The 7,281-nt window shown below is 31.1% G+C and overlaps 1 non-coding gene across 1 annotated transcript; it reads left to right on the top strand.

Moving 5' to 3' along the window:
• Positions 1-664: 664 nt before the first annotated feature.
• LOC145573449 (small nucleolar RNA R71) lies at positions 665-771 on the top strand. The gene has a single exon (XR_014097473.1). It is a non-coding gene; the product is annotated as a small nucleolar RNA R71 (small nucleolar RNA).
• The last annotated feature ends 6,510 nt before the right edge of the window (positions 772-7,281 follow it).

The following is a 7,281-nucleotide window of genomic DNA, read 5'->3' as shown; positions in this document are numbered from 1 at the left end:
AGCATTAGCCAATTGGCCTAACTGAACTTCCACATTTTTGTTTGAATTAGCTAATTGATCAACCTTATTTTCCAATTTTATGATTCTCTCAGAAGTAGCATTAGCAAGTTTTTCAATAGCCAATTCCCATGAGGGTCTCTCTTGTTGTGGTTGTTGTCTTTGAGGGAAACCAGGTGGATTTTGTGGTCTAAGGTTATTACCTTGGTTTCCTTGATCTCTCCAAGAAAAATTGGGATGGTTCTTCCAGCCAGGGTTATAAGTATTAGAGTAGGGGTCATTTTGTGATCGATTATAATTAGAAACATATTGAGCTTGTTCAAAATTAAGACAATCATTACTAGCATGTGCACCCCCACAATTATCACAAGATAAATCAGGACTAGAAATAAGACTAACATTACTCATTTTACTGAAAATTTTAGTCAAGTTATCAACCTTAGCATTTAACATGTTAATACCATCCACATCATACATCCCTGTACTCTTTTTAGCAACTGACCTTTCACTAGAACAACCATAATTATTAAAAGCAAGTTCTTCTAATAACTTATTAGCCTCTTCAGTAGTCTTACTCATTAAAGCACCACCTGCTGCAGCATCTATAGTACTTCTAATAGAGTGATTTAAGCCATTATAAAAAGTTTGAACAAGTAGCCAATCAGGTATTCCATGGTGAGGACATTGGTGTTGCAAATCTTTAAACCTTTCCCAAGACTCATATAATGACTCTAATTCATTTTGAGTGAAATTAGTAATATCATTACGCAATTTAGCCGTTTTAGCAGGTGGGAAAAATTTATTTAGAAAAGCTTGAGATAAAGAAGTCCAAGTGGTAAAAGGATCAGACGATTTAGAGGACAACCATTTTCTTGCCTTATCTCTAAGTGAAAATGAAAACAACCTAAGTCTAATAGCATCTTCACTTACACCATTCATCTTAATGGTATCACATTTTTCAAGAAAATTAGCTAAATGTTCTAATGGACATTCCACAGGTGACCCACTAAACTGATCTTGCTGAACAATATGAATTAACGCAGGCTTAAGTTCAAAATTATTAGCTTGGACAGAAGGTCTTACTATACTTGCAGAGGTTGAACTAGCATCGGGCATTGCATACTCCCGTAGCATCTTGGGCGGTGAATCTCCCATGTTTTCTGTTTCTGAGAAAAGCGACTCCAAGTTAGGAATTACAAATTCTTGTTCAGAGATTTGGAGTCTCCTTAACGCGTGCAACGTTCTTTCGATTTCTGGATCAAAAGGAATTAGAGGACGATTAGTGCGTGGCATACACTAATATAAAATAACAATTAAAAAGTAAACTAAAATACTGTAACTAAAACAGAAACTGAAACTCAGAGATAGCAAAATTATAGAGTAGGCAAAATTTTTTTTTTTTTTTTTTTTTTTTTTTTTTTTGTAAACTGCTGCTGTGTGTACAGTAGCAATCTAACAGTGATATAATTTCCAGACTACCAAATACAGAAAACAGAAAATACCAGCAGCAAAATTTATTTTATTTTTTTCAGACTCTAAACGACACAAAACAGAAAATAAATAACTAATAGAAACAAAATAAAACTGGCAGAAACTAAAATAGAGTCTAAACTAATACGAAAGTTTCTATGGTATGATATTGAATTATTGCCTCCCCGGCAACGGCGCCAAAAACTTGGTCGGGTCTAAATCTACCGCAAGTGTACGGGTCAATTACAGTAAATATAGGGTGAGCAAGGTATCGTATCCACAAGGAGGTCTACTCAAGTACCAAATTAAGAAACTAGAATATTATTTAGACGACGAAAATATGAGAAAAGTAGTACTAAACTATAAACGATTAAGGCTTGCAAACTAATAAAACGATAGACAATAATAAGAAGTAGTTCTAGGTTTCGGGTTTCGCCAATTACTCTCTATAATGAAATTAAACTAATTGCAGGGTTGAACATATATAATATAACAATGATCGAATTACCAATAGTATGTAATCTCCTCTTCCAAGGTAGAAAACGCATATTTAAATCAACATTATGTCTACTTCCGTGATCACAACAATTGAAATAAACTCATTAAGAATAAGAATTCAGAAGGACCACCCCAAGTGTATAACTATTCCTAAAATTATACTACTTGACGTTTGGTAATCCCACGAACTAGTATTGAAATTTCACTTCCGCTAATAATCCAATACCTTAAACATACAATCAATTGGCCAGATTAAAAGTACGAATTAAAACAAGATTATCAAATTGCATTCATATAAATCAAACCCAAACAATATAATTCAATTCATTGATAAAATATAATGGACTACATCCCTAACCTAGAACAAAGAGATTTAGCTAGACATGGAGATTAAGAAAACACAACTAATTGATGAAGAATTGATACTAATAAACATATTAAATCAAACCAAAATCAACCAATTGCATAAACTAGAAGGATGAAGAGTAAACTCCAATTGAAGTGGTTGAACGCTGCTCTTCGTCTCCTGCGTGTGTGTTGCTGCTTCCTTCCCCCCCTGCTGCTGCCCTCGATCCTCCTTATATCAGTAGGTCGATCTTGAGGGTTTTTCTACCAATCCTTCGTGCGTGTGCAGCTTCTGTTTCTTGGGCCTTTAGGAGTTGGTGGGTATTAAATCCCACTACTACTACTTTGGCTTATATTGTTGCACGTGAGTATATAGTGGGCTTTTGTTTCTATTGTTTTGTTTAGTCTTTGTAAGTAATAAACCTGAAACAATATGAAAGTTGAAATTTTAGTAATTCCTTTGTCAAAATCGTATATAAGGGGTATAATTAAGTAAATGTTATCAATTAAGCTCAACAAAGTAAATTTCATGATAAGCTATTAATATCTATATATAAACACATAATTTATACTCTAAAATAGAGTAACAATGATACTATTAAGTATATAAAATATGAACTTATCAATGATGAAGTTTTCAAGTATGTATTTTCATTTAATTATATTCACAGTTAACATATGAAATTTTCAAGTATGTATTTCATTTGGTTAGATAATTTATGTCAAGTTTAGGTCTATTTTTGTCAGGAATTACAATATTTTAGTCAGTAATTAAACTTCTTTTGAAACTTATAGGTCTCAAGAATTATCTTGTTTTAATCAGGAATTAGATGATTTATGTCAGGTATTGAATTATAACTCACAATATTTAGTCAGGAATTTAATAGTTTTTTAGTCAGGTTTAAGATAATATTAGTCAGGAATTGATATGTTTTAAAATCCAAATTCCATTGTTTAATAAATTATTACATATATGAATTAAATTATTTTAGCTAGTCACGAATTAGATTAAAACAATCAAGAATTTGATTATTTCAATCAGGAATTAGATTTATACAGTCAGGAATTGAATAAGAAATTAATTTTTATCAGCCATTAACATGTATCACTCAGGAATTAGATAATTTTTCTCAGGTATAAGTCTATTTTTGTCAGGAATTACAATATTTTAGTCAGTAATTAATTTTTTTTTCAAAGTTATAAGTCTTAAGAATTAGCATGTTTTAGTCAGAAATTCGTTAATTTATGTTAGGTATTGGTCTTTTTTTGCCAGCCATTACAATAATTTACTCAGGAATTTAATAGTTTTTAGTCAGGTTTAAGATAATATCAGTCAGGAATTGGTATGTTTTAGTCAGCAATTAGATTATTTTAGTCAGGTATTGCATTATTTTTCTTATATATTAGGTTAATTTAGTCAGGAATTAAATTAATTTTGTCAGAAATTAGACTATATTAAATTAATTGTCAGCAATTATATCATTATAATTATAGAGCATTTAATTATCAGTGTATTATAATTCTAATTTTTATAATTTTCAAACAAACATACCTATTATATTTGCAGCATCTTCATCTCTTTCTTGATTGGTGTTCTCTTCTATAATTACATTATCTGCTGCATTCATCATTAATATTAGTATATTTTAATTTCACAACTTAAAATTATCAATACACAATAAATTGGAATCAAATTTAAATTAATTTACTGCGACACCTTATATATACAATCTGAAATTAAATTACCCCATGCAAATTATAAGTCAAAATTAAGTCGAAATTAAATGCGATCTGAAATTAAATTAGCCTTCCATTCAAATTTTAAGTCGAAATTGATTGCATGCAAATTTAAATCGCATGCAAAATTGAATTAATGCTTTTGCAAAAACTTATAAACTCGAAATTGATTGTACAAATTCAAATTATAAGTCAAAATTAAGTTGAAATTAAATGCGATCTGAAATTAAATTAGCCTTCCATTCAAATTATAAGTTGAAATTAAGTCGAAATTGATTGCATGCAAATTTAAATCGCGTGCAAAATTGAATTAATGCTTTTGCGAAAACTAATAAATTCGAAATTGATTGTATAAATTCAATACGATCTATAATTAAATATGATTTGAAATTAAATACGATCTAAAATTATGAAACAAATTATACCTTTTCAGCAGTAATTGAACTCGAAATTGATTCTATAGGTGAATCAGATTCTCCTTCAATTATCATCGTGTTGTTTGATTTCTACATTTTTGTGATTTGAATGCTGTGAAATTTGAAGATTTGAATGCTGTGAAATTTGAGGAAATGAAAGCGTTCGAAATTTGAGAAAATGAAGGCGTTCAAAATTTGAGGAAATGACGGCGCTCGAAATTTGAGGAAAATGATGAAAATGAAAAAATTCAGGCATTTTATAAGATGGCGCGCGGGCTTTGGTCGGGTTTATCAGGCCCGCGCCTTTTTTATTATGAGCCCGGTCTCACGTGAGTCCAGTCTCGCACAAAACGTTTTGATAAAATAGTAGTAGATCCTTATTAAAAAAAAAAAAGTTGTAATTATTATGAAACGGATGTGAAAAAAAAAAGTCTTGTAATTATTGTGAAATGGGTGTAAAAAAAAAAAGTGTTGCAATTATTACAAAATGAATAGAGTATTTATAAAGTCCACAAAGTGATGATTAATATGGTAATGATTACCAAAAACCCAAATATTGGGCTAGTTGCTTGTCAGTCCACCAACTCAAAACTCTGCTCTTGGTTGAAGAATATATATCTCTTAAAAACCATGTCAAGCCCAATCAGCAAAATATAAACTGCCTGCTATGGTAACCGAACTATTGGTTACTTACCCAATAGATAACCCATTTTTTGTTTGGGCCGAAAAATAAGCATAACCCATTCTAGTTGTATATTCGAGCCACTTGATATTTCTTTTCTTTGTCAAAAAAAGTAGTGAAATGAAATAAAATCGTACTCGTATGTTATAGGACTGTTTATTGCAAGGTATGAGACACAAGTCCTCTCGTATGTTATAGGACTGTTTATTGCAAGGTATGAGACACAAGTCCCACATTAGTCATATGAAAGGCTGATATGAGATTTATATAGGGCAATGTGCTCTCCTTCCTTGGCTTCTTCCAGACCACCAACTCCGTGAGCCACCACTCCGAGGTCGACTTTGACACCATTGGTATAGGATAATAGGAGAGTTGGCCCAAAAACTAGCTCAAGGGGAGGAGAGCCCATTGTCCTATATCAAACCCACATCAGCCTCCTATATGACCAATGTGGGACTCAAGTCCCATACCTTGTAATGAACAGTCCTATAACACATACCTTCCCTATAAAAGATTTGTGCCACTTATAGGTGTTCATCTAATTTTCACTTTTATAAATTTATCTAAATTAATTATGTTGAAAATTTATTGGCAAATATTTATTACAGGAAACAAACTTCTCCACAAAATTACTTGTACTTAAAAACTATGGAGTAATAATTAGTAAATTAGCATAACAACACTACACTAAGCCAAAATCTCATTGATTCGTAAAAAAAAAAAAAAAAATAAAAAGAAAAAAAAATAAAAAGAAAAAAAATGTTATTATTAAATATAGAGAGCTAACATTAAGCTATTATTAAATATAGAGAACTAACATTAAGGTTACACCATGCTAATATTAACAAAGTTTACCCTTAGGATTCCACTGCTATTTGACTAGTCTTCTAAGTTGTCCCTCTTTTTCCGTTCGGTTTATTTGCGTGACTAATTAGCATCATAATGTTATAAATATAATTTTAGTCTTTTAAGTGGTGAATTTAACATTCGTTGATGTCAGACTGTAACTATGAGACTTAGGAAAGAAACATGCAATCAATACAAGTGAAAAAAGACAGCCAATAAGATCTTTTTTCTAACTGCCAAAAAAGAACACAAATTTTAATTAATTTCTTTTGGGAGGGAAGAGAGCATGGTATGCAAAACATGGAATATTAGTTTAAGGTAACAAATTAAAATGTTTTCTAAGCACAATTGGATAATGAAAATTCCTTTATCTCTAACTTTTTCCCTTGAGGTTAGCAAAAATAGTGCTTTTTAGGCTAGATAGTTACCGAGTATATTTCTTGAGAAATTATATTATTCTGACGACTCTGTTGTTCTTATCTATGCTATTCCTAAAATTTGAAACAAATATTTGATGTCAAGTACTAGGGTTAAAGGTGAAATACCTATAGTAGTTGGATTCAATACACTTTATGCCAAGTCGTTTTCTCTTTTATTACAACTAATAAGAGAGATTTTTTTTTTATTTATTTTTTATTTTTTATCATAAACTGATAGAGAATATAAATCGATCTTGGGTCTCAACCATCAGCTTAAATTGTTGGTTGAATTGGTTCGCTAACATGGTATCGTAGCTCAATATTTTTTGTCTCTTTGCTATTTTATAATAAATTCACCAATCATATAACTAATATATAAAGCTAAACTTTTAGCCAGACCACGAGATAGCTGCGTTTGATATCTCAACTGTTACTTTAGAAGAATACTACAAGAGGGGGGGTGAATTGTAGTTAAAGGGAATTTAGCTAACTTTTTGCGGAATTAATAAAACTAAGCTAAAGGAACTCGAAAGTCACACAAAAGAGATTTTACATGGAAAACTTTTTGGCCCTAACAAGAAGAAAAACCACGACCACTTGGGATTTTAGGAAAGATTCTTTACTAGAATAGGGCAATCAACCTATTCCAAGGTAAAGACTCTAACTTCAAGTTCCTCAATGAACTTGAAGTTCCTCAATGAACTTGAAGTTCCCAGCAGTAAGTCCCTCTACTCACTGCTCTTCTCTTCTCTTTCTCTTTCTAATTTGACTTCTCTTGAGTTCACTCAAACTCCCAATCCCCAATTGCAACTCTTGGAATAAAATAAAAGTAATTAAGAAAGTTAACCACTTAAGTAGAATGCGACTCTTG

The sequence above is a fragment of the Chenopodium album genome, chromosome 12, assembly GCF_948465745.1.
Source record: "Chenopodium album chromosome 12, dcCheAlbu1.1, whole genome shotgun sequence".
Taxonomy (NCBI): Eukaryota; Viridiplantae; Streptophyta; class Magnoliopsida; order Caryophyllales; family Amaranthaceae; genus Chenopodium; species Chenopodium album.
The sequence above is the reverse complement of the archived record's forward strand: the minus strand, read 5'-3'. Positions and strand labels throughout refer to the sequence as shown.